Below are 27,095 nucleotides of genomic sequence, written 5' to 3' on the forward strand. Positions count from 1 at the left end.
AGATGTGTGCATACACACACACACACACACACACACACACACACACACTCACACACCTGAAATATGTAACATGATTCTTTAGCTGTCAGCCTATAGCAAAACATAAAAGAAGGCTTTTGCCAAAGTGACCCTGACTCTGAAAACATGCAAAGATTTTGGTGCTTTGAGTTCTATTGTTTAAAGTGACCATATGGACATAACTGAAATAGGTAATTTAATTAAGGCACTGTCTTAGCCTACTTGGGCTGCCATTACAAAAACCCAAAGACTTGGTGGCTTACACAGCAGAACTTTGTTTCTGAACATTCTGGAGGCTGGGGAGTCCCAGATCAAGGTACTGTCCAGTTTGGGTCCCAGTGACAGCTCCTTTCCTGACTTACAGATGGCTGACTTCTCCCTTGCCCCCACATGGCCTTTCCTCCAGCCTGCTCATGAAGAAAGACATTAAGCTCTCTTTCTCTTCTTATAAAGAGCATTAATCCCATCATGAGGGCTTCACCCTCATGACCTCATCGAACCCTAATTACTTCCCCTCCTGAAGTTCCTTCTCCAAACCACTTTGGGGGTTAGAGCTTCAACATACAAACTTTGGTGAGGACACAAACAGAACAGAGTAAACATTCAATAAATATTAGTGTTAACCACTGCTTCTGGAGTGTGGACTTGTAAATTGAAAGCATTCTGTGGTTGAGAGATCCATTTTTTTTCTTCTGCCATTTAGGCCTCAGCACTGGTCAAATTAACAAAATCATAGTTAACTAGATATTCATTTTCAGTTGTTATTCTATTAATTATAATGCACATACTTTACATAGGACATAAGCCTTAATAACTTAATACTGAGAGCTCTCAGGAGCTATTTCTTTTTCTCTCCATGTGAGTTTTTCTTTATTGACTCTTCAAAAGAAACCTGGTGATGAAATAGTCAGTTCAGTTCACTGCCAGCTAATCCACTGCCAAGGGATGAACCCACAGTTGTGTTACTAAGAGCACGGTCTAGTATCAAAACCCCAAATAAAGACCCTGTTCCAAGTCACTGCCCCTTGATTCACCCCTGACTTTAGATATCAGTCTGTGTTTTCTCAGTCCAAGGGGGACCAGGCTCAAGTGGATTAAATTATAAAATGATGAGCTGATCATTCCAGGTTCATTCAAGACCCATCTGGGTTGAAACCACACTTTTCTGTGGAGCTTTGCCTTTTGACAATTCTTTTGCCCTAGATGCTAGTTAGGTTAAATAGATTCAATGCAGAAATTTTCCCTCACAACTGTGATAGTCACAGATAAGGCATAATTTTTGTAGGATTCATATCTATATGATGTTTCACTATTAGACCTAGGTTCCTCAAAGTGTGATCCTACAGTTTGTTAAAATGCAAATTCTCAGGCACCATCCAGAGTTACTAAATCAGACTCTCAGGGCTGGGCATCCACAAATCTGTGGGCTAAAGTCTAAAAAACAGGGCTAGACCTGGATAAGGACACAAATATTTTGTTGTTCTTGTTACCTTTTATTTTTCTTCCTATAGTGAGATTTTTTTTCTTCTCAAAATGGTAAGGAGTTTGTATTTTTTCATATAATTATAAAATCATGTATGTTCCTTGTAAACATGTTGTGGTAAAGTTTAAATCATAAGTTAAAAATCACCAGTAATCCCATGACTCAAAAATAAACACCTGATAAATATTATCATCTTTATCCACTGAACATTACTGTGAACACAACCCATTCTGTGAGCACAGTTGCTGCTTTCAGAGAACCATAGGATAGTAAAATCATGAGGGAACCTGGAGAGCGTTGGGTCCCCACTCCCTCATTTCTATCAAGGAAAACTCAGTCATTAGCTCTATGGTATCGATTCAACCAAAGTCTGGCATAAATGAACCTAATAGTTGTCTCCATCAGATGTGAATGAGGCACCAGATTACCTATCTAATGGGCTGCACTTTAGGACAGAGCTCTGAATAGTTCCAAATCTCAAAGATGCCTAAATAGTGTATGTCCCTAAGATGCCTAATAGTTTGCCCTTGGGGAAGAAAACAAACAGGTAAAGAAAGATATCATATGAGACGTATTGATATTATTTCTCCATCTTTGGTGAAGTAGGCTCCACAATAACCATCACCCATTATTCAGTTACCGGTGCAAAACATATTAATATAATGATGACTCATTCATTCATCCATTCATTGCTCTCACAGATATTCTTTGAACATCTAATTTGTGCTCTACTGCTTTAGCACTAGTGTCTTGGTAAGAAGAAAAATATACATATTTAAGTACATCATTTAAATAAACTTGTACCTTCCTAAAATATAATCTTATCTCAATGTGTTCTATATGAGACTGGGTTTTTAAGCCTAGGGAAACAGTATGCCTTCTTCTTCAATTTTGACTACATACACTGCATATGAAATTAATGAGAGCACTCCATTTATGAAGTTGCTCAATATTTAGATTACTTTTTAATGAAATATCTTGTTATCACTATCCAAGTAATTGATGATCTTTCAAATGGAAACCACATGGAAGTACAGGGACAGGAAATTCGTGTTTCTCTTTGTGTGGACATAAAAGAGAAAGCGTGTATTACAGGATAAAGAAAAAAAAACAGGAGGTTAAGAAACTTCTGTCAAATATCTATTAAAGTTCCTGGTTGGTGAGCTTTAGTGTGCCAGTTATTTTGTCATCATGTGCACCATCCCATTTGTTCTTCAGAATGTCACTGTACCACAGATGGCAGCTCACGCTGTTACCCAGGGCACTGGAGAGTTGGCTGATGGGCGAGAAGTTGCCTATGGATGAACACTTGGTGAACTAATGGCACTCAACAAATTTAAGATAGTATTATGAAAATCAGTATATGTGTATTCTAGTAAAACACTTCATGGTCTTCATAGCAAGGTCATCTAATGCCAAGAAGTAATTTTTAGAAATGTAGTCAGCTTCCTGGAAACACAAAGCTTAAAAAAAAAAAACCTTTCAAGAATCAGGGACTTTTCCAGGTTTTTAGGCTCTATGCCTTCATTATATTGATGAGTAAAATGGAGGCCCAGAGAGGTTACATGCTTTAATCAAAGATTGGAACCTGGGATTTCTGTAATGCTCTTTCTACTGCACCCATCTTGCCTAGAGAGCCTCAGAAAGCACATCTACACCTATCCCTCTTTAATCAGTATTAAAGTTGCCTTATGTCTTATCTTGAATATGAGCATCTAACTCTTAGATGGTGGTGATAATCAAGATGTCAATTAATAGGAAATTAAGGGTATTTGTTGAAAAATAATGCACTCCCCACATACTTGGTAAATCCAATTAAACTGAGGCTTGAGAGTGGAGTGGAAACAGGATGGAGTGTAGGTTGGGGAGTGTAAGGGAATGTGAGGGTAGGAAGTCAAGAGTAAATGAGAACATTTCTGGAAAGGGCCACTAGAGGAGGGTCTTTAATAGAAATTAATACGAACTTGAAGAAAAATTTAATGTTTAATTTTTTTAAAGAAAACCATAACTCTTACATGTCCTCCTTATAGTAGGGCCCGAGTTTATGATTTAGCATTTTATATCAGTTCATAATGTGTTATTAGGACAAGGCAAGGAAAATGGTTTATAAACATGATACTCCACTTGGAAATGTCTAGACGGCTGTTTTTGTTCTTTCCCTCCTCTCCTTTTCAATAGTCCAGACCTTGAATGTGAGAAGGAGACTTAAGATCTTCAAACAATAGGCCAAATAAATGTCTTTTACATTTTGGAAAGGGGAAAAAAAAATGACTCTCAAGGGCTCAGTAAACTGACTCGAAGTTGGCCTGAAAGAGTCACAATACTTTTTCATTCTCTGGATTCCTCATGGTCCCCACAGAATTATTCCACCAGCTCTGTGACATTCTGGGGGCTTTTATCTTTTATGGTGAATTACTATATCCAATGCAAATCTCTTTTAGGGCTCAGAGAGATCTCAGCAAGCAAGGAATATGGAACCGCTCAAATGCTCAAATCAGGAATAGATGAGGACTTTGAAGATAAGGTAAACTGTGTTTTCTTGTTGACAAAATAATCTGAAGCTTTTGTTGTATGTTTCCATAAAAGACTTCCCAGGCATAAATCAATATGGCAGCACCAACTCTGCGAGAATAAGAAATGATAAGTATAGTTTTCAGCACCCCGTAACCACTCATTACATTTATTTCCCAGTTTTCTTTGTTATTTCTTTCCTGTTCAAATTTGAGCCAGCACATTTTTGGCTTCCCAGCTGAAGTAGGAGGCACTGCCAATCAGCAGGAAATATAATACAGATAAGATTCATATAAACTCTTTTGAACTAGTAAAATAGCTGGATGGGAAATGGATGTTAAATTGTTTATATTTGGCACAAGAAGAAAACGTTCCGTTTTTAAATTCAAAGTCTCTGCACCTTTGTAAATGAAAACAAATCACATGGGTCATGTAGTGTTCCACTCTGTAAAAGCCATCAGGAGACTGATAAAAGCTTTTGTAAATCACTAACTCTATCTGGGCCTTGCTCAAAAGAGTCATTCCCCAGATTAAAATGATGTGGCCCTTGACCAGGGTCTCTGGAAGAAACTGTGCAGCAACAACAAGCTCCCAGCATACTCTGAGGAGTACTCTATAACCTGTGGCACGTGAGGTCTGCAGAGCTTTGGGGCAGATGTCTATGAATTCTTGTTTTTCAACTTAGGTCTTTCCAAAACCCTGTGAAGGTGAGACAGAATGGAAGATACAAATGTGTGGTCTGAAGATATTAGCATCGTGCAAAAGCTTTCATCTTGGCAAACACTGGTATGCCTAGCGAGGTTCAAGTGATAAAGAAAAAGTAATTTTTTAAAAGGACAGTTGAATTCCATGAAATAACCAAGTAGTTTATCTCACAGAATGATAAATTCCCAGTTTGTCTGAGTTTTTTCACATTTTAACCGTTGATCTCATGTCATCTAAGTATAGTCTAGACATTAAATGATGTAAATGTGTTTAATAGTTAAGTAACATTAATACAAAGCTAAATTATAGACAGCTAACTGGGTGGTGAGCTTCCTGCAATTGGTGAGATACAAAGCCTGGGAGGCCTTGTCGCTGTGATCCCCTCAAGTGATCAATCCGTGTTACTATGTCACGGTTAAATAAGTTATAGGATCAAACACGTGGACCAAAGAAAGGGGACAGCAGGACTATGGTTCTTCAGACTGGCTTCGTGAAGTTACGTATTGGCCTGAGTTGCACATTAACACAAATCCATCTGGTCCTTATTATCAGAACAATGTTGACCTCAGAAAGAAGCAGATAGGAGGGAGCTCAGTGCAATTCTATGCATCCTTTCAGAGCCTGTAGAGCTCCTCTGGGCAGGGTTTCTACCATTCTTCCACTCCACAGGGGAAATCCTGAACTACAATCAGGAGCGTGCGATGCAAACAAATGCTGATAGCTACCTTTATCCTCCTTCATCTCTCATCTATATTCAAGTAACTTAATAATGTGTAAATCAGGAGATTATTTTCTTTCAATCTGGCGTAGGTCTAATATCTTAAGATTTCAAAATGGTGCCATTTACATAGGCAGGGGAGAGAGATGTGAGCACCCTATATAAAATACTTTCCTTTGTAGCCATTCTCCTGCCATGATGGATCCGAGGACTCATTTTCAGAAGATGACTCATTGGCAAGATGATACCAGCCCCCCAGTCTCTGCTTAGTTTTATAATCATTCCAGAAAGGAGGTTTGAGACCAGACCCTTGTCTCTCTCTGCCTCCTATTGAACTTCTTCTAGCCAGCACCCCACAGGTTTCAAACAAGTGCCGAGGATGGAGCAAAGTCAAGAAATCAGAACGCAATGGTTCTCTGGCTCTCTGAGTGATGCTGAAAGGACACTTTGAAGTCAATAGGCTCAATGTGGAAATCAAAAGGAAGTCTGCAAATGCATGGAAAAGTGAGAATCATTTTCTTTAAAGTGAACTACACTGCATTCCCTAGCGACTCAAGTGCTGTTGGCAGCCCGCAGGTTTGCTGATACTGCCACAGATTGGCGCTATCTATTGCGGAGATGAAAGAAGCCAGTAGTACATTAAAATAATAATAGTGTGAATGCCCAAATTAGGTAGCACTGATAGGACATCATTTTCAATATTCAGAGAAGTTACCACATATTCACAAACCAGCAGTTTTGTTCAATACTTGAACAAATTTTCTAACTGAATTGAACGCAACCTACCATTAGCACCAATGGTTTGTATTCACTGCACATGAACAAAAGTAAAAAACAAACTGAACTTCTGCTATTGAAATTCAAGACAAAGAAATCACCAGACTTGTTGAGGAGATGCAAATACTCTGAAAGGCTTGTTTTTATAGAGTTGAGAAATGAAACCACATCCCCATCAAGGCTTGGAGGCTTTTCTGGAAATAAGGAATTGGGGCTTAGCAAATATCAGCTTGGAACATGTTGGCAGTGTTAATGGGGTGGATGGATGAATTAGTTACTGTCCAGAATTTGCAAAGGGATCTCGCAGGAGGAACAACAACAAGCAAATACTTGGGTTTTAATTAAATTATTAACAAACAGCCTCAGTTTGAAAGTTCATTATTAATAATGCATCTGAGATCCCCAATGTTGATGGACTTATTGTTATAAGTGGTAGGTCAAGGAAATCACCAGGAAGGCAAGGCCACCGCTTTTCCTGTTCAGTTATATTGTTTTATTGGAACAGAGGCTGTTCTCTAGTGATCAACATTTAGGACATTTGGTGATGGAATGAATAGAGCATCATCACAGCACTGCTGTACTAATGATACTTGGCATTGAGTTGAATAAAGGTGACTGGATAACAGGTGCTTCCCTGATGAGGTGGTGACTTCTACAAATCAGGCTAAATGTGCTGAGGCTCGTTTGTGACCTATTCCTGGTAACTTTAGTTTATAGCTGGCATTAGAGGAACGGCCCTTTATCATTTCAATCTGATTTGAATGTTTCAGTAGGATGTTGCTTCTGAAGTGTGTTCTTTTCTTCTTGGAAGTTTATCCCTCTAGGATGGTTATTGGCTCTTAATTTGGGCTCCATCAGAAGCAGACCCTGAGGCAAGGGTATGAATACAAGTAAATTATTTGGAAAGCAATCCCAGAAAGCGTTGCCAGATTTAGCAAATACAGTAGTGCATTTGCTTGGGGGATGCATTCCAAGATCTTCGGTGGATGCCTATATATACTGCGTATATTTTTTCCTATATGTGATAAAGTTTAATATATATTAGACACAGTAAAAGATAATAATAACTAAAAATAAAACCAAACAATTATAACAATATACTTTAAAAAAAAAGTAATGTGAATGTGGTTTCTCTCTCTCTCTTGCTCTCAAATAATTTTTATATTTTTCAGTCTAAATCTATTCCTGAATCTGTATAACCATCCCTTACTTCCAGTAAATGGCTTAGTATCACTTGTTTCAGGGGATCCCTTGCTGAAGTCTTTGTACAGGCTCCATGCTGTCTGGGGAAACACATTACCATCATTGGAACACGTTTTGTGTTCATGTCTTCCACCCACAAATTTAATGCCTTTTCCATTTTTACTAAGCGTTTATCATGCACCATGACCATAAGCTTTGCAGTTTGAAGTGTGACAGCAAAACTAGCACACATTTTTATTCTTCACAATTTCACAGATAGAACATTTGTTCTTACTGTAGATCTTAGCAACCTCAGCATAAAATATTTTTTCTCTCCTTATAAAGTAGAGAACTTTCACCTTTTCACTTAAAGGAAGCACTTCATGGCTGTTCTTTGGCATATCCGTATTGCCAGCTCACTACTCTTGCACGTTAAGGCCATTATTAAGGAAAAGAAGCGTGACTTGAACACAAGCACTGCAATACCACGGAGTCAATCTGATAACCAAGGTGGTTACTACATGACTAATGGGTGGGTTGGGCATAAAGTGTGGATACAGTGGACAAAGGGATGATTCATGGCTCGGGCAGGATGTCATCATGCTACCAAGAATGGTGCTCAATTTAAAACTTATGAATTATTTCTGAAATTTTCCATTTAGTATTTTTGGAGCACAGTTGACCATGGGTAACTGAAACCATGGAAAGCAAAATGGGTAAGGGGAGCTACTGTAAAAATGCAGAAGCCCAGCTACATTTTAATTTCAAATAGCCAAAAAAAAAAAGAAAAAAAAAAAAAAGCTTTAGTATAAGTTATGTCCCATGACATATTTGGGACATATTTACACTACAAAATATCAGTTATTGTTTATACGAAATTCAAATGTAGTTGGGCATCCTGCATTTTATCTGGCAACCACAATCCCAGGAAGTTAAGAGAGTGGGGACATGAGATAAGGCAAGTGAAGGAAACCAACACAGACTGCACTAATGAGCAGATGTGGACACAACTGTAGCTCGGTCCCTCTGGGGACTTTGTGAACCTGTATAGAACAGACCTTAGAGTTGTCCTGTCTGGGTATAAAGGAACGTGGGACATGTATCCACCATTTCCTTCAATCATTTGTTAAGGGTTAATCCTGGGAGCATGTCTCCCCCACCCCTTCTGTCTGTCCTTTGTCAGAGTGAGGAAAGCACCTTCCTGCATCATAGGAAGCACTTGGCAGCGAGTTGCAGGTACTTGTAATAGGAAGCCCCTGTCAAATACCGGAGTCTTAAGTACCAAGGGGTATGGGCAAAACCCTGCTAGTGCCTTGTTTGGTGACTCCGGGCAAGTCATGGCATCTCTTCATGTTTAAATCCTCAACTCTTCACCTTTCTTCCAGAGGCTCTCTCTCTCCTGAGGACAGTAAGTCACTGATAACTTCTCTAGGAGAAGCTGCTTATTTTTCCATCCTGGGGCAGGGAAGCAGGGTTGGTGTTGATCGAGTTCCCATGCTATAGTTTCTCCAGCATCTTTTTAAAATCCTGCTTCTATGAGAGGCCTACTAGTACGTATCCTGCTGTCAGTTCGTTAGTGAGCCTAGCACATGGGTGGTTCGCAGTCTTGCATCATGCCTCACATCCTAACTCCCTCCCGTGCAACTCCAACCCCTGCATGGTTGTTTCTCCTGACACCCAGGGCCCCTCCTCCACAGACTTTTCCCTCTACTTCCCTTCAGCCATCTATCTGTTCCCTTAGGCACACGCTGCACTGTGTCTCATCATCAAGAATGGCTCCCTTACCAAATGTAAATTCACATGCTGCCCCCCACAAATTCTTGTCTTTTAGCCCTCTTAGTGAGTTACTATTTAGATTTGATCTTTGACCCTGCTGAAACTCCTAATACCTTGAACCCCTCTACCAGCCTCACCCAGACGTCACTGCTTTTCCTATTCATGTGAGACTGCATGGTTTATGTCTCAGAACTCACTCGTTGCCTGTGATTAATTTAACACTCCAGTCTACAAAACCCTCACCCTCCATCATCCATCTCTCCATTTCCTTTGCATCTACACCTGGGCAGTGGAGTGCTATGGTTTGACCTCACAGAACAATTGGAAATGATGCCTCTGTTGCTAGATGGGAGGGGGATGGGGATGAGGGAGAAGGTGAGGAGATTAGAAAGCACAACTGGCAACCACAAGATTGCCATGGGATACGAAAGACCGTTTGGGGCATATAATCAAGAATGTTATAAAGATTTTGTAAGGTATCCGATTAACACTTGTCTTATTAGGGAGAACACTTCCTGGACGGTGTAGGCACCTGACCACTGCAGTGAACACACCTGAAGCTGAAGCCAAATACTAATGAATGTCAACTATAATTTAATATATATATATAGTCACAGGATGTGGAGTACAGCGTAGGGAATAGAGTCAGTGGAATTGTAACAGCTATATACTATGTCAGAGGGGTCGTAGATTGAGTGAGGGAGTTATCATTTGTGAGGGGTATAAATGTCTAACTATTACATTGTTTTCTACAACTGAAACTAATATATCTCTAGACTTAACTGCCCCCTCGATGCTCTTGGAAATCCTATTATATTTTCCTAAGGTATTCTCTCTGGTTCTTTCCAGCAACTATTTAAAATTTGCTTTACTTTCCTCAAACCTTCTATCTCCCGCACATAACCTTCTCTGCTGGTGTTTTCCCACCTGACTTTTTTTTCTCACTCTTAGGTTGTGATTAGACCCATTTTTCCTGTTTTATACACACATACACACACACACACAAACCATTGGATGAATTCTCTCAGATTTTTGCCAAGGAGGTCATGAATTTTCTACACTCCTTTCTCCTTCCTTCCTTCCTTCCTTCCTTCCTTCCTTCCTTCCTTCCTTCCTTCCTTCCTTCCTTCCTTCTTTTTATTATTCTTTTCTTTTCTTTCTTTCTTTCTTTCTTTCTTTCTTTCTTTCTTTCTTTCTTTCTTTCTTTCTTTCTTTCTTTCTTTCTTTCTTTCTTTCTTTCTTTCTTTCTCTCTTTCTTCCTTTCTTTTTCGATGCAGTGGAAAATAAGTCATGTATTTGTTGCATCGGTCTCTCCCCATCCCCTTCCAGCTGCTTTGGTCATTTCCTCTGGGAAGCCTGGTCTATTCTCTGCCTCCACCCATGCTCCAGTATGGGTTAGGCATCTTGCACATGTCCTCCCATGGCACCTCCTCACCTTGCACTGAGGACAGGTTACATGGTAGTCACTCACCAGTTGCTAGCCATAGCTTGAGGGACAAAAGAGGTAATAGTTCTGACTGGTTTATAATTGTAAGTTCCTAGTTGTAACCTCAGAAAGTATTCAAAAAGTATTTATTGAATAAGTAAATAAAAAAACAAAAGGAGAAATGAATTGGCTTTCTATAGTTTCCTGTGCTCCTTAGAGATGTGCATTTTTATTTTCAAGCAGTAGATTTCAATGAGAACTTTTAAATCTAGGGAGATTGTGAATAACTCGGCTGCGCTACGCTTTTCTAAGTGAATGCTCAAGTCAATCAGTTTAGTCAATAAAATGGCCAATTAATGGAAACTGGACCTCCTTATTTGATGAATTTGAAACGTTAATTCAATCAGAATAAAGAGATCTTATAACCTCACACAAACTTAGTTGGTATTAGATGTCAGGAGGAATTACAGGTTTCATCAATGCAATGATTAAAAAACTCTAAATGAAGAACAAATGCAACTATTGATACACACGTCATTGAGAATATGAATAAAATTTTAGTTCTCAGGCATCCAGAGGAATCACCATATTTGTGATTTTTTTTCTCTCGTTGAATAAATGCATTTGTAATTTCTCTGAGAAATTTCTATCCCAAATCACCAGTTAAAGCCCAGCCCAGAAGTTTATTTTGTTGGGTACACTATGATTTCATTAGCTGTTACAAATCTCATGGTTGATATCTTGAGATACCTGAAAACACATTACATTGGTCCCCAAATTGTAAAGACTGAAAGGATTTGGATAAGAGTAAAGCATATCAGTGTCTAAGACCAAATATAGGGTCAGAATATATTTAATTACCTACAGGATAATGTAGGTATTAGCCTCAGTGGGTCTTCCATATGATCAAAATTTTATATGTACTCATTCTTTATGTGACCCCTGTAGGGACAGAACCAGGAGTGTAGTTTCCAGGCTCTCGGCCTCACGTGGAAAGGTGCTGGCTCAGGTAGTAAATGACCATCAATTGTGATTGGATGGCCATCAGCTGTGGCTAGTTGGCCATCAGCTATAACCAGTGAGCCATTGGCCACTAATATAACTGCTGTGGCTATGCTAGCAGAAAAATGGGGGCTAGCAAGAAGATGGTGGCTGAGCTAGCAAGCGCGGATTGCAGTTAGCAAGTGAGGTTGGTTGGCAGAGATAAGTGGACAGCAAGTTGCAGATTCTGTGGCTCCTGCTTCCTGTGTCTCTAACCCAGCTGCCAGCGAGAGTATAGTGGTATGGCTCCCCTATCTAAGGTTCCATGGGTGTTCCTTTTTGGCATCACCATGTCCTGCATTGTTATATGGGGAGCGGGACTAGAGACCCCACGTGACTCCCTGCATGACAACCCCAGAGAGCACTGTCATTATAATAGCCTCTCACTCATTAATGCTAATGATGAAGAGGTGTATAAAATTCCAGAGAGAAAAAGAATTTCAAAGTATTTGATAAAAATTACTTGAACACACTTTCATTTGCGTTCACTTATGATAGATTCTTCCCTTGTTCCTCCTTCACCTCACCTCTATCCTTCCATCTTAAATCTACCCCTTTCTCATTTGGAGTATAATAAATAGGAACAAGATCCCATAGTAAGCTCAGTAGCAAGAGAATATATTGAGCATTAATGTTACCCACTCAATGAAACCCTGCTGCATTGGGAGAAACAGCTCAAATTGTGATGAATGTAGAAAACATGGGTAGTGAAGAACAGATCATATTTCCTAATTTTCTTTACTTTTATACCCCCATATAAATCCTCCCCCTAATACTAAGAAGTTAAAAACTTGTCAAACTATACTTATATTAGAAATTTTTAAAAAAGAGGGCAAACAGATAAAGAAGGCAGAAGATCAGGAATTCACTACCGAATTTTGCTCTGAGCTCCCTAGAAACTAGGGAGGAAAGGAAACCAGTGTCATATAATTCTTGTTATTTGAATTTAAATTTAAAGATGTTTAGGTAGTATGTGTGCATGGCAGTAAATTCTGAAAGGCACATGTCAGGGATCATGAATTGCTACTGAGGGGACATTAATGACACAGTAGAAAATAAACGCCTTCTCAAAACAATTGAGCACCATAATAGTCCTTCATTTGGTAATTAGAACTTTCTCTTTCCATTTTGAGGAGTTAAAAAATGGTCTCGTGCAGAATCAGAAAGAGAAGAATACAGATTTCATACTTAATTCCTCTCTGCTGGCCATTTCTCTTTGCTGGGTGGTGGTCCAAAGCAATCTAGACATAGCTCTTAACAGAGGTACTGAGGGTGCCATTTATCACTTCAACACACTGCTTTAGTCCATAAAATTCCTCGAGACAGAGCTATCTTTATGAGCCATCACACAGTTTTAGTAGGACATTTGAGCTTGGACTAAGTCCATGTTTGGCTGCTTATATTAAATTGTCATTCCAAAATTGGGTGCGTTTCAACAGGGCTGGCATGGAACACGCTCATCCTTGCTTTAACCAAGCCAATGAACCCAGACCTGTCTCTGCATTTACAGTGTCATACTCACCCCATTGTTCACCCATGGTTCATGGCACTAAAGCTGGCTCAGGGAAACAATGAATACCTGAAGAGTTTGGCCACGGTCTTCTAAATTCAAATGTTTTACAAACCAATGTATATAAATAGGGAAAACCTTTATTCAAAAGCAGTTTTCCCCACAGAGCTCTTTGTTTTATTTGATCTTGTTTTTTATTTTGATTTTGGCTCTGCAGTTGAGGCTAGGGAAGGGGTAGAAGTTCCAGGATGCCATATGAAAGGCCAGGATAAGGGTGCTATGAGAGCAACCAGAAAATAACTGAAACCTCAAGAGAGACACTGTTCAGCCATATCTCTCCTGAGTTTTTCAAAGGCTGACATGAGCCTGTCTCAACTCAAGCGACTGGTAGACAAACCCTGCTTTATTAAGCATATCCCGGTGGTTGCTGACCACCAGCCCAGCATTGGGCTCTGGCCTGTCACCTCTTTGCAGCAGACCTCTTTTTTAATCCATGTCACACCTGCAGATGTGTTTGAAATTCACCAACCTCCAGAGGTGTCCATCTAATTATGCTCAGACTCAGCTGAGGTCAAAATCTGCTACATCCAATCATGCTCTTATTTGTGTGAAATGAGTCAGCACCTTCAAAATGGTGGTAATAGAAACAATTTCACATAAATAACTGTTGATGTGACTGCTGCTGAAAAGCGACAGTGCCTCCCCTAATCACCTTCATTCATCAATTCCTGTATGACTCCAAAATCTACATTTTAAACTTTTATCCTTCTTCAGTTGTTTGTAGAAAATTTTCCTTCATTGTTCTGCTGTCAGTTCCACATTAACACTATAAAATGCAAACTCATCATTCCTCCTGGAAACCAGCTCTATCTGCTAAGGGTGCCCCCTTCCGTTCTTTTTTGTTTCTCTCTCTCTCTCTCTCTCTCTCTCTCTCTCTCTCTCGCTCTCTCGCTCTCTCGCTCTCTCGCTCTCTCGCTCTCTCGCTCTCTCGCTCTCTCGCTCTCTCGCTCTCTCTCTCCTTCCCTAATGTTGTGCAGTATCAATGCTTCCTTAATGCTGTGCATCCATACCTCTCTGATCACTTGCCTGAATCTAGCTTGGGCTCTGGCCTGCCACCTCTTTGCAGCAGACCTCTTTTTTAATCAGACTCTTATTCAACAGACTCTACTGTTTGCTGCTGTCTCGGCTGCAGGTCTGGTTTAGGATCTTAGATTTCATTCTAAATTTCCTGCCATTGACCATTGGTCTGGGCAGGGTGTACCTTTCCCGTTAGTGTCTGAGCCCTCCTGGCCCCCAGCAGGATGCTAGTTCCAAGCCGTGGCTTTACTCAGACCTGAAGTGCCCAAGATCACCTCAGGTTCAGACTATTTATCTGGCTCCTAGCTCATGACTGACTGAGCTCTTGGGCCTTTCAAGAATTTTCTGGTCCAGGACCACTCCTTTTCCTCTCCATATTTCCTTGACTTTTCCTGCTTTCAACAATGGTTCCTATCTCTGACAGCTTCCACTGCCTGCTGTCTCCTACATCCTGGCTTTAAACCTAAGAGTCGTATCCTCCCTTACCCAAAGTTACTTGCACAATATATTTTGGCAATATATTATTTCTAGAGATCACTGTTCCCATCTGAGGCTCTTGTTTTAATTAATATTGGCCTAGTCCACGCCTATGTCAGTCCCCGCTATTTTCCATATATCTGGGACACAATTACCAGATTAATCTACTAGAAAATGCCACTTTCATTGTAAGACTTCACAGATCAAGTACATGCCTGCATTAGTTTTTTGTTGACAAAATAAATTTCAAATCCCAAACATGGCATTTTATAAATAGGCCCAAGCTTATCCTTTCAATCAGTATTTACCTGTACTGTTTACCTTACTCAACTGGTCAACAATGCCATCCCCAAAATACACCGCATGCATCTGTAGGACTCAGCTTGCTCATACTGCTCTCCTTCCCTAAAATACCTTCATGCCACTCGTAGGTTGGTTTTGAGTAAGCCAGATAACCCATTAAGAGCTACAGAATACTCACCGTAAAATGAGTTTATGATATAAGATGAGTCCTAAAATCTTTTCCAACTTAGAATTTCATGATTCAGAGGTGTCATTCTATCCTAATCCACATCCTCCAAGCCCTCCAAGTTGTCACTAAGGCCATCTATGTCTGCCTCAAACCCACAGTGAGCAACTCTTCCTCTGACTCTATTTTGCCCTTTCTCCCATGACTCATTTGGCCCATAAACACATATATTCTTGTGTGACTGTTTAACTTGTCATGTGTCTCTTTTCTCTCTAATTCCTGAATCATGGGATCCAGGTGTCCCACCTTACAGTAGTGAGTGTCCAATCATTATCGATTGATGGATGTTGAGTGCATCAAATCATTAGTGAAAATTGCTGGAAAAATAAATTAGAAACATAGGTATCACAAGGGGCCTCGTTAAATGTACTCTCACTGGTCTAATTGCATTTAATTAAGTCCCTTGGGAAATAATTGCCCCTTAGGCCGTGTCATCCAAGGTCAATGTGACTCATTTTAATCAGAACATCTCCTAGGGTGATGAAGCAATTGCATAGCATTTGGACTTGTATCCATGATTTGGTCGTGGCATTATTTTAATTTGGTTGTATCTGAAATACCTGAATTTTAAGTGTAGGAAGAAGACTTTGTAAATTAGGCCAAAAAACAGTCATTAAGACCTGCTTACACAGTCACCCCAGCTTTCCTCACAGCTTCTGTCCCCTTGCTATGGGCTTTCTTTTCAGAGGCCCTGGACTCATATCAGATGACATAACGACTCTTGGAAAACTAGTTGTGAGAGGTAACTAGAGGTTAAAGTGATGTAATGTTTCAAGTAAGTATGATTTTGCTGTTTTATCTAGAAATGTAAAGTAAAATAAATTATTGTGTGCTTGTTTTGAGTAACCACTGTGGCAGCATTAGCCTCTGGACATGTTAACCAAGAAGCTAAGAAATATAATAGATTAACAGTTATGTTTTACTTTTTGGATACATTTTTAATCATTACAGTTATGGGCTATGTCTTGAATCCACATGCATCTGCTCTTTGATCCAAGTGGATTTCATGATCAAAGAAAATGGTTACAGGTATTATAGAGCAACTCTTCTCCATTTTGTCTCTCAAGTCTTACAGAAATGTTTAGGTTGACTTAAAGATTTCTCACAGCTATGTATTATTTACTCACAAAATATTTTTATGTAAAAGTGGATTTTATTGTCATTATTAACTATTGTAAAGAGGCACTAGGCCACTCATTGAACAACAACAACAGCAAAAAAACAAGGTTTGTGAACAATATTGGAAACCAGGGATATTATGTTTTTTGTTTTTTGTTTAATTATTTAGAGTAGATGTGGGAGAGAGCATTTGGGATGGTGATGCATAGTTTGGGAATGATGAAGGGTACAGGGAGCGTAAAAAGGCATTGGACCCAGATGAGCATCTTGGGCATGATCCCAGTTGTGCCCTCACTGTGGTGTGTAACCTTGAGTTCATCATTTGTTGTTTCTGTACCTTAGTCTCTTCAACTGTCAAATGGTAATAATATTTTACTTATTTTTATTGAGTTCTTAAAATGGTTATTTGAGATAATTTTGAAAAGACAAAAAGTTACATTGCTATACATGTTTATCCTATTAGCATTACTTTTTCTCTAGGTGCATTGAGAACTAGCCTTTGAGTCATTTGGAAATACCTCACCTTAACTTCATTATTATCCACCCAAGATCAAAATCTAGCCATTTGGCATAAAAGGATACTGATAGCTAAAGAGCTAAAGGGCAGTGTGAAATCACTGGTGGGAGATACCATGATTCTTACCATCAAATAAATATTAAGTTCCTAACATATTCTAGACACTTATAAAAGAGATAGGGCACAGAGAATTAACTTGCTTTTGTCAAGGGCTATATTTAAATATAAAAGGACTTATCATCTAGCTTCCTTGGTGGTGCCCTCAAACTATTCTTGGAATGGGGAAAAGCCAATTCCTTATTTAAAGAGCTATTCTCTGTGTGCAATTCTGTCTCTAGGCTGCCTCAACAATACAAAGGGAAAACAATAAACAACAAGTAGAGATGAAGAATAAGGATTAGAGATTTCAACCTTGGAATAAAATTTGTAAAATATGAGGACACAGCATAGTAAACACCAGAAGTAACTTTAAGGGTCTGAATTAGTGTAGGGTTGGCTTTAGAGAATAGCTATTGGTTTCAAATAATAATACTATGGTTGGTGCTGGGAGTTTAGCCAAAGGAGTGCTGAGGAAACACAATTAAAAACTTTGTCTCTGTGGTTGGCTGGGTGATCCTGTGGAAGGCAGGTTGGTGGAGGTGGAGAAAATCAAGTAGATCTTGTAAATGGTGGGGATCTGGGCTAGATAATTTCTAAATCTTTTTGGGATCTCCAACTTTATGCTTTGTGAGAGGTATCACATAATATATGTTAAATAAAGCCACATCCGTGAATAAAGCCAATCATCGCTTATTATCCCTTCTTCCTTTCTGAGTTGACCCCACAAATACATATTCACTTTATATATGCCATATAGTCCCTTCAAGTTATTTACCTGAATCTTCACATATGAAATATTATATATCACTTAGATACTTAGCATGTGATACCTAGTAATATATGTGTATTTTTAATTGTCCTTATTTCTCAAAGATTTCTGGCACATAACATACAAGTAGGACTTTGCATATAGAAGGCATTTGATGGATGATGATTAGCATATGATAAAGTTTCAGTTTCCATATGAGATATATTTCTCATCAATTAAGAAAGACAGACTCTGTGCATTGGAGGGATAAAGGGTGAGGAAGATGATGAGAAAATAATGGTCCTTATCAATAGATACACATTGTTTGCAATTCTAGCTTCCCTGGTGTACTGTGTGTTCATGGACAAATTACTTGATCTCTCAGAGACTTTTTCTTCCATTTGTCAAATCAAACCCCCTTCTGATCTCATCTGGACACCTTCTCCAAAGAGTGGGAAAATTTTCAGGAAAGCAGGAATGAGGGCAACAAAGGTGAGCAGGTATTCAATCTATCAGCTTAGCAGTGCTCAAAAACTATGAGGTTTTGATCATCCTAGAGTTGATCGATTGAATGTGATTTCACTGTGAACAGGAAGGCTTACTAAAAGTTTCAAAATCCAACTTGGAGCTGACAAGAAGATTTAGGGTTCCAAATACCACCTCCTTACCCTCACTACCACCTTCACGTGAGAAACTGACATTTCCTTCCTTCTCCCTTTCTCTGTGCCAGCTGTTCTTCTGCCCAGGCCTAGGTCTCGGGAGCAAGAATATATACTAGTCCTTCCTTAGGTGAATCCAGGTATTATGGGACCTGAAACTTAGGACATTTTGGAAATCCTGTAGAAGGAAAAGCATAATTTTAAAAGTATATATCTAAAATTAGGTATGAAAAAAACATGTTTTAGAATAAGAAAAGAAATCACAACAAACTATAAATTTTAAAAATACCACCCATCTCACAAAATCCAGAAAACTATAATTTTTAATGAAATACAGGGGCCTTTTCTATAATACTTCTCTCCTACATTTTTTTTGGCTGTATATGCTTTCATTACCAACTCTTGATAATGATTTTGTAACATCTTTTCAATATAAAAAAACATAAAGATAATTGAGCTCTATCAGGATGTAATCTAGTGTTTTTTTGTTTTTTTTAAATTAATAGTTTTAGTAAAGAGTCATTCAAATTATAACTTGCTATTGATAATTCCACATAGAATTTCAGAATTGTCTCTATCAAATTTCTTTCACATATGAGGAAAAAGATTTCAGGGCATTCAAAATTCTCTTGTGTAGTAACTAATCTTAAACACTCATTGAATTGACATCACTTATTTAAGAGTTTGCCATCAGTCTCTTCATAGTAATAGAATATTATTCATTTTAGGTTATCTTTGTTAATGATATTATTCCATGTCAAATGGACAAGTGTGGAGGATTATAAAAATGGCCACAATGTTTTCCTTTTTCTTCATCCATGTCTTTTAGTGATATCCTCCCACAATAACTCTAGACTTAGCCATGTCACTTACTTTAATGGAACTTTACCAAACATGTTGCAAATTGGTAATTGAAACACACTTGGATTTGGAGCTTTCCTCTGCTTACTATTGTTGGAAGCACTGCAACTAACATCATGAGAATAAGCTCCAACTTCTCTGCTAAAGAATGAGATGCTGTAGCCCAGTCATCCCAGTTGACTGCCAGCCAACTCCAAACCCATAAGGGAGGACATACCTGGTCACCCACTGGCTAACTGCAAACACATGAATGAGATGCGCCAAGACCAGCAGAAGAACTGCCCAGCTGAACTCAGCCCAAATCGCCAACATGGTGTATAGTGAGCATATAAATTGTTAAGTCAGAGGTTGGCAAACTTTTTCTGTAAAGGACCAGATAGTAAATATTTCAGGCTGTGTAGGCCACTTGTGGTCTTTGTCACATTTCTCTTCTTTAAAAAAACATTTCTTTAAAAATATAAAACCATTCTTAGCTGTAAGAAATACAAAAATAAGCCATGGGCCAAATTTGGTCCATAGGGTCAAGTGCAGTTATAGGAAGAGAGTTTCCCAGCAAAAGTTAATTAGTATAGCAAGAAATTTAAGTGTTTTCCCAAATCATTCATATGATTCGTTCTTCTTCCAAAATTTCAGGGCCTGACATTTTTTCTACTCAAAATGTATCTCTTAAACTTAACAAATTCCTGCTTTTGGTATGGTATGAAAATATTTTTCAAATTCCCTTCTTAAGAATAATTTCTACTGATTACATTATTTACTTTTGTCTCTTATATTTTATATTCCATTAACTTTTATGTTAACATTTTTAACACGTATGATAAATAAAATTAAATGTGGCAAGAGAAAATACTCTTCATATATGTATGTCCAAATCAGAAGGTGGTAATTTTTCATCTTTTTCATTTAAATACTCTAAAACATCGTTCCCATTAGCAGTTAAAAGGTTGTTTTTGAGCCTGACTAACTTTTTGAATATATTTTTGCAGTTTGTTTATGTTTGTGTACTTTTTCTGATTCCTGGAATATATAACTTAGAGTTCTTAAAGTCATTACATTTGTGTTTTAAGTCTAAATATCATATACATATTTGTTGATTGGAAAAATATTTTATAGAGTAGATCCTTGCCACATGCATTTACAACCTTATTTCTCCACCACTAGCCATGTGAAGCATGGTGAGATAAGACATATTAATAATCCTTCTAGCTGGTACATTCATGTTTCCATGATAAGTAAGCAGGAATAGTCAGCAGTAGACAATTCCCAGAAGAAATTGCTAAGCTTGGACAGAAGCACTAACTTTACTATACATGGAGTTGACTGCATCTCACATAAATATATTGACTAAACCCAAGAAGTGTCTCCCAAATTTGATTTTCACTTATCCATAATCCAAAAATGCTCATGGTCCCTCCAAACCTAATCAACAAGGGGAAGTGCGATAGAAGGAAAATCAGAATGGAACAAGACAGTAGTCTTAACCAATTACAGTTAAATATCTTTCTTTACAAACTTTTAAAAATATATGGGCATGTGAACACATCGTTACTGTGTTTCCTTGAAAATAAGACCTAGCCAGACAATCAGCTCTAATGCGTCTTTTGGAGCAAAAATTAATATAAGACCCAGTATTATATAATATATTATATTATATTATAAAGACATGATATTGTATTGTATTATATTATATTATACCTGGTCTTATAGTAAAATATATTACATTATATAAGACCCGCTCTTGCTCCAAAAGACGCATTAGAACTGATTGTCCAGCTAGGTCTTATTTTCGGGGAAACACGGTAGGAATCTTTCCAGGGAAGGTGCCCATGCAAATGAGGGGACTTGAAACTTCAGTGTTATTAACTTCCCTATAAATCTACCTCTGTAACTTTGAGATCATTTTAACCACATTAGAGGAAGCAAGCATGAACTCAAGTGGGTGGGAGTCACCTATTGCCCAATTCCATTAAGCGATTTTACCTGTAAAAATGGCAGTCTTTACTCTGAGTTCTCAAGCAGTAAAAGTATTTTTAGCGTAAGTTAACTATATGTGCACCACAGTCTCCATGTCAAACATTCTCAAGTACAGCTTAGTATTTCCATGTAAGTTTTTTACCTTCAATGTAATATTGACCACATTTTTAATTTTAAAGCATTCACTTTTTAAATTTGCATTCTCTCATACATCCTTGGAGTCTCATTCATTAACTGTCTATCTGGTATCTGTAACATCAGTAACCGTTGACACAAAAACATATGTTTTGTAAAATTATTCCCACAATTTATCATCTATTACTTAACCAAAAACTTTTTATTGGTCAACAATGTGAAAATGTTTCCCCTTGGCCAGGTTAATTTAAAATACTGTTGTGGTTTGGGGAAAAAATAAGTTTCCATGAGATTTTCCTTATCTCTGTTTCCCATCTGGCTTGCTGTTATAAACATTTAATCCAGTGTTTGCTGCCAATGTTTCCCAGAAAGCCTTATAATTGCTTGGAATTTGTATGAACAGTTCCAGTCTGGTGCACAATTAGGGATGCACTATAAAATTTTCATTGCTCGATTTACTTGAAATTATAACATGGATAGGGAACAATAACACCCATCGATGTAGACTATAAAAATGATTTCTAGTGATTTGCGAATAATAATACCAATAGATAAAAAAATTAATTTGTAGTTATAAGCCCCAAATGAAGAAATTTCAATCCAAGCATAGACATAGAATATTTAATGAGAAACTTTATATGTGGAAAAATAAAACAAAGTCCTTGAAGTTTGAAAATTCACAGGATTCAAGAAGAAAAGAGGAAAGGAGGACTCATCGCCCTGTGCTTTCTCAAGTAAAAAGGCTTTAGTACAAATACTCATTGACTCCTATAAGAAATGATCTTTTTCTGATCCTCCATATCTAAGGAAACAGAAAGGTAAGTAAATAGTGCAAAAGGCAGTTGGTATCAATGTCCCGCCAAGATTTGGCAAATTAATCCAATTAGTATTCGTCATTTCTGAAATAAACTAAGTGTGCAAAACTTTTCTAAAACACTACTTGTCATGCTGTGGACTATAATTTCCACTGCTTCTCCGTTTCTTGAGGCTCCAAAAGTGCTCTATCATTGGCCATGCTATTAAAGCATATCCATTAAGTTTAGTGAATGGTACTTGGGCTGTGCCAGTTAGTGTCTGTGAGTGTTTGTATGTGCCAACATCTAATTGAAAAGTATTCGGTCCCACGCTTGCACTTTAAATGTTTCAGCTGTGTGGGCATATAAAATTTAAAAAAATAACACTGCTGGGCTGTTGGCCTAAAAATACATTTGAGTGGAGAAGCTGGGTGAAATGCAGATAATTCCAATAGAGGTAAATTGGGATTTCCGAAACCCTCTTGCTATGGACAGCTTTCTGTGAGAGGACCAATTCATAGAGTGAGAAAATGCATCAGCTGTTCAGTCTATTGGAGGAGAAAAAACAATGTTATAGTAACTCAATATCAGATCCAGAAGTGTTTATCTATCTATCTATCTATCTATCTATCTATCTATCTATCTATCTATCTATCTATCTATCTATCTATCATCTAACCACCTACTTACTTTACCTACCTAACTGCCTACCTATCTCCCTACTTAATATATAGAGAGACAGTCAGTGGCTCTACCTCTACCAGCCCATCTGCAAGTGAGAGGACACAGAGGAGAAAAACTGGCCTGTCAAGGAAATGGAGAGTTCCAGCGTGAGATGACTCCGAAATGATAATAGAATATAGTAGTCACATTTTGATTCAAGAAATCATTCAACCCCCAAATTTCCAAAGCCCTATGGATTGAGGAGATGCAGAAAATGTTTCCTGAATGCTGTGCAAAGTTTAGATGCTACCATTTACAGGTTTTGACACTTCTGACCCATCAACTATGATTCTATTGCTTGGTTTTCCATGGATATTTTTGCACCTTCAGACCCATCACTACTATACGTCAACATAGATAGTTTTGTGTCATCTTATCATTGGAGTACAAATGACATAACCTAAGATAATTCTACCTTGATTTTAGGAACTATGGCTAGAATGGTATGATTTTCTCTTAGTGTATTTAAACAATTAAGAAAGGCACATATTGAACAAATTCCTACAGTCGTCACTCTGCTATCAAACACCTGGTTGATATTAAACAATTCAAAAACAACAGTGTACAATATGGGAGCCTCATAGTCTTCATCAGAAAATTGGGCCCAACAGCTCTGGTCCACCATATAGATTATTCTGACAGTAAATTTAGATGGTAATTTTTCTTTCCTAATAGTTTTTCTCTCCAGATTACTTTATATACAAGGGGTATATAGATTACAACTTGCATCATTCTTTTTTGTTTGTTTTCAATTTAACTTCATGCGTAGATATCAGATAATTCTGTCGGCAATATATAGCTGTGAGACATGAGTCTCTTAGAGTCTCGTTTTTCTTATAAGTAAAATAAGAATAATAGTAATTACATTGAAGGGTTGTTAGAATATTAAACAAGATTTCATATGTGTATATGTATGCATATACACGTATACCTATATACTTTATGTATATACATATATATGCACATATATTCTTTATGCATTTAGGTAGTATGCTGCTTAATAAATAGTAATTATTGTTGATTCTATTGTTATATGCATAATACTGTAAACATTCAAAGCAGAAATGTGCTCAAAGAGGATATACATTCTTGAGTGGTTCAGGAAATAAAATATTTCTTATCTTTGGAAAGAAGATTATGATTTGCTATGTATTATCCAGAAAACTTATTGTGGCTATAAAGATACATCTAAAATTTGGCTCACATCAAAAGTTTACAATCTTGGAATATAGGTTCACCTGCATTACAAACATTTGGATCAGAAATCTGGAATAATTTCAAATCTTCTTTTCACCCCGTGAGACAGATTTGAAAAGTCTTAAACTTGCAACTTCCGGTAAGGCAATTGTGGCCACCACTAGCGGTGTGAGCCTCATTTATGAGTAACTACACATTTCCAATTTTCCTTTCCATTTCCTCCCCTTTTTGTGAATCCATTGGACTGCCAGTTAGTAAGAAAGCTAAAGTATGAGAAACCACAAAAAATGCCTCAACTCCCTTCATATAAAGCTCTCGAGACTTACTTGGAGATGAAGATAACCACAGAATGAGGACAACGTTTTGAAGTTTCTCAAGCCAAAACTTGTCCATAGAAAGGACTGATTGTGAAGGTATTCTAAACGTTCCCTCTCAAATTTCCACTTTGAAGGAAAAGAAACTATATCTAGGCTCTGGCTTCAGAAAGCCCAAGAGTTTTCTTGCATTGCAAAAACTTCTCTAAGAAGCATTTCTGAACTGTGACCGTCTGTATTGCAAGGTGGTGTCTCTGACTTTAAATGTGAAGTGTATCCAGTGTTAGACTAATTCAGTCATTAATTCTGCCCCTTTGAAAATGTAGGAGAAGGGTCTAAAGTAACAGCATAGTATCTGTCCCCTAGAGAAAGAACCCTGCCTGTACAATTGCTTTATAGAAGCTTTCTATTAGCACTTGTGAATTTGCTGCCCTGGGGAATAACACAGAGAAATCACTGAAAGGATTTTGGAGTGACACTGCCAAGGTATCCTGGGAACTATTGCCGGGTCCTCTCCAGTTTGCACTTGATCTCTATTACCAATTTCTGACCTTGAGCAAGCCACTTAACCTTCCTGCAACTCAGCTTTCTCAACTATAGAACAGGTCTCATAATATTTGTAATTTAACTCCCCAAATGGAATGCTGAAGAGATGAATGAAGTAATTTTTCCAAGATGCTTGGAGGTCTGGGGTGAAAGTGTGCTGAAATGTGGAACACAAAGCTAAGACCTGATCTCCCTTATGTATAGCCGAGCATGGATACTAGTCTTGTGATTGGGACCCCGTGTAGACGACATCTGAACGTTAATCTACTGCAGCTCCTAAAGACTGTGTTTAGGCTGGCCAGTCAGTTTGAATGCACAGGGTCCCTGCAACTCACTGTTTAGTCTGTGCTCTTCACTCTCAGCCTAATTTGTCTTTCGTGGTTTAGACTCCTCCTACCACCCCTGCATCCCTCTGCCATACATTGTCCCTCACTTTTAAAACACCAAACACCCTTTTCCTTTCATTCTTTGTTTTTGACACCATTTTAGTATACACTTGTCCCCTGATATTAAAAAATGATTAAGTGCTGTTAAGCATATGCACTTTTAAATATGACTTAAAAATGTAAACTCAACAGCGAGAATGAGGGGGAATCAATGGGATTAAATAGCATTAAAGGTCAATGCTATTTAACCCACATTCTATTAGTTTGATCCCTAGAAGAAATGTTGATGACAATCACTAGATCAAGTTAGGAAGTTATTTTAATGCTAATGCCTGTTTATAGGCTTTTAGGATAAAAGTATATTTGTTGGCTTCCTGTCTTAGTAACATCCTGAGATAGTCCTATTTGAAATCTTCTCTTTAATCAAAAGTAATCATGGTACCTAACTCTCTTTCCTTAGCACACACCTTTGCCTCCCTTTTGCTTGCCCGGGCCCCAACAGAAACACACAGACATGCTCCTGGAAATAGTTATTAGCCAAGGACAGGTTATTGAAAATGAACATATAGAGGTCCATGTCAAGATGCAGATACAAGTATCATTGCTGGTAGGTCCTCCCTTTCTGGTTTTCTTTAAAATTCTCAGATTACTCATTCCATTAGGTAAGAAATTGAAGATTGTCACAATTCCAATATTTACAGATATGTCGATACTAATATCTTGGAAGTCAAAAGAATGTGAACTGATATAGGTAAGTTTTGATAAAACGGAACAGGATGCATGTGTTCTTGATTGGAAAGATACTGAGCTAGGGGTGTCAGAGGGTGCATATATGCAGTAGAAGAGGGGACGTCTGGGCAATAAATTAATAACAAGACAGTACTGGTTATATAGAAATGATGATGGAAGCCCAAAGACACATTGGAGAGTTCCAACACCGTGGTGGTAAGGCTCAATATTTTGTCACATGTGCAGGTTAAGGGAGTACAAATGTTCCGTATGTGAAAGATGGCTCAAAAGGATCCTAAATAGCTTTTCTCGAATCAGTGAGAGAGCCTTTGGAAGAGGGATTAGCATTATTCCATGAGGTCACAGGAAGCAGAGCCAGGACCTATAGTTGACTCTTCCTCACAATGATCAATTGCTTCCTACATCAGAATTTTTGAATTTTAAAAATTGCCCTTTTCTTTCAGCAAATACTTGCTGGTTAAATTTGGTTTGTCTTTATAAGCCAATTCTATGTGTGGTTTTTATTAAATAAATCAATGCAAATATTTGTTTGAACCTAAGTTTGTAAGCACCACAGGTTTCAAAGTAGTTCCATGTTTGTTCCATGCCAGATTTTCCAAACTTCAGCTATTCAAATGCTACCTTCATGATTTTTGTCATATCTGTAAACTATTGTAGTATCACTAATATTTTAAGGAAACTGACTTAATTTACTTAAATTTATATTGAAAGAAAACTATCACTACTAGAAGTGAAAAAAGTATCAATCACTTACTGAAAGTAGAAAGCAACCACACATATATTTGTAATAAAAATAAATCAATGATGAGTTTTGCCTGCTGGAATTTTGAGCTTGGGAACTACTTTCTTTTTGTTAAAATGGGTAATTAACAGGTACTGGAGAACTTCCAAAGACATACAACATCAAACTAATATTTTTTTTCCCCTGAAGCTTATCTGAAGTATTGAAAGAAAGTTAAGACGGAAATAATGTTATTGCTATGTGATGCAGTATATTTTATTATTATGTGTGGGTGCCAACTAAAATAACCTCAGTAACATCA

The 27,095-nt window shown here is 37.9% G+C and overlaps 1 long non-coding RNA gene across 1 annotated transcript in view; it reads left to right on the plus strand.

Moving 5' to 3' along the window:
- The window catches only part of LOC141571349 (uncharacterized), a 147,190-nt gene that overhangs the window by 66,518 nt on the left and 53,577 nt on the right, over positions 1 to 27,095 (plus strand). The window contains exon 2 of the long non-coding RNA XR_012496111.2: positions 3,943 to 4,025. This is a non-coding gene — a long non-coding RNA (uncharacterized LOC141571349). The remainder of the gene's footprint in view (positions 1 to 3,942; positions 4,026 to 27,095) is intronic.

This window comes from Rhinolophus sinicus, chromosome 16 (genome assembly GCF_057876585.1).
Source record: "Rhinolophus sinicus isolate RSI-liver-muscle chromosome 16, RSI-T2T, whole genome shotgun sequence".
In the NCBI taxonomy this organism is placed as follows: Eukaryota; Metazoa; Chordata; class Mammalia; order Chiroptera; family Rhinolophidae; genus Rhinolophus; species Rhinolophus sinicus.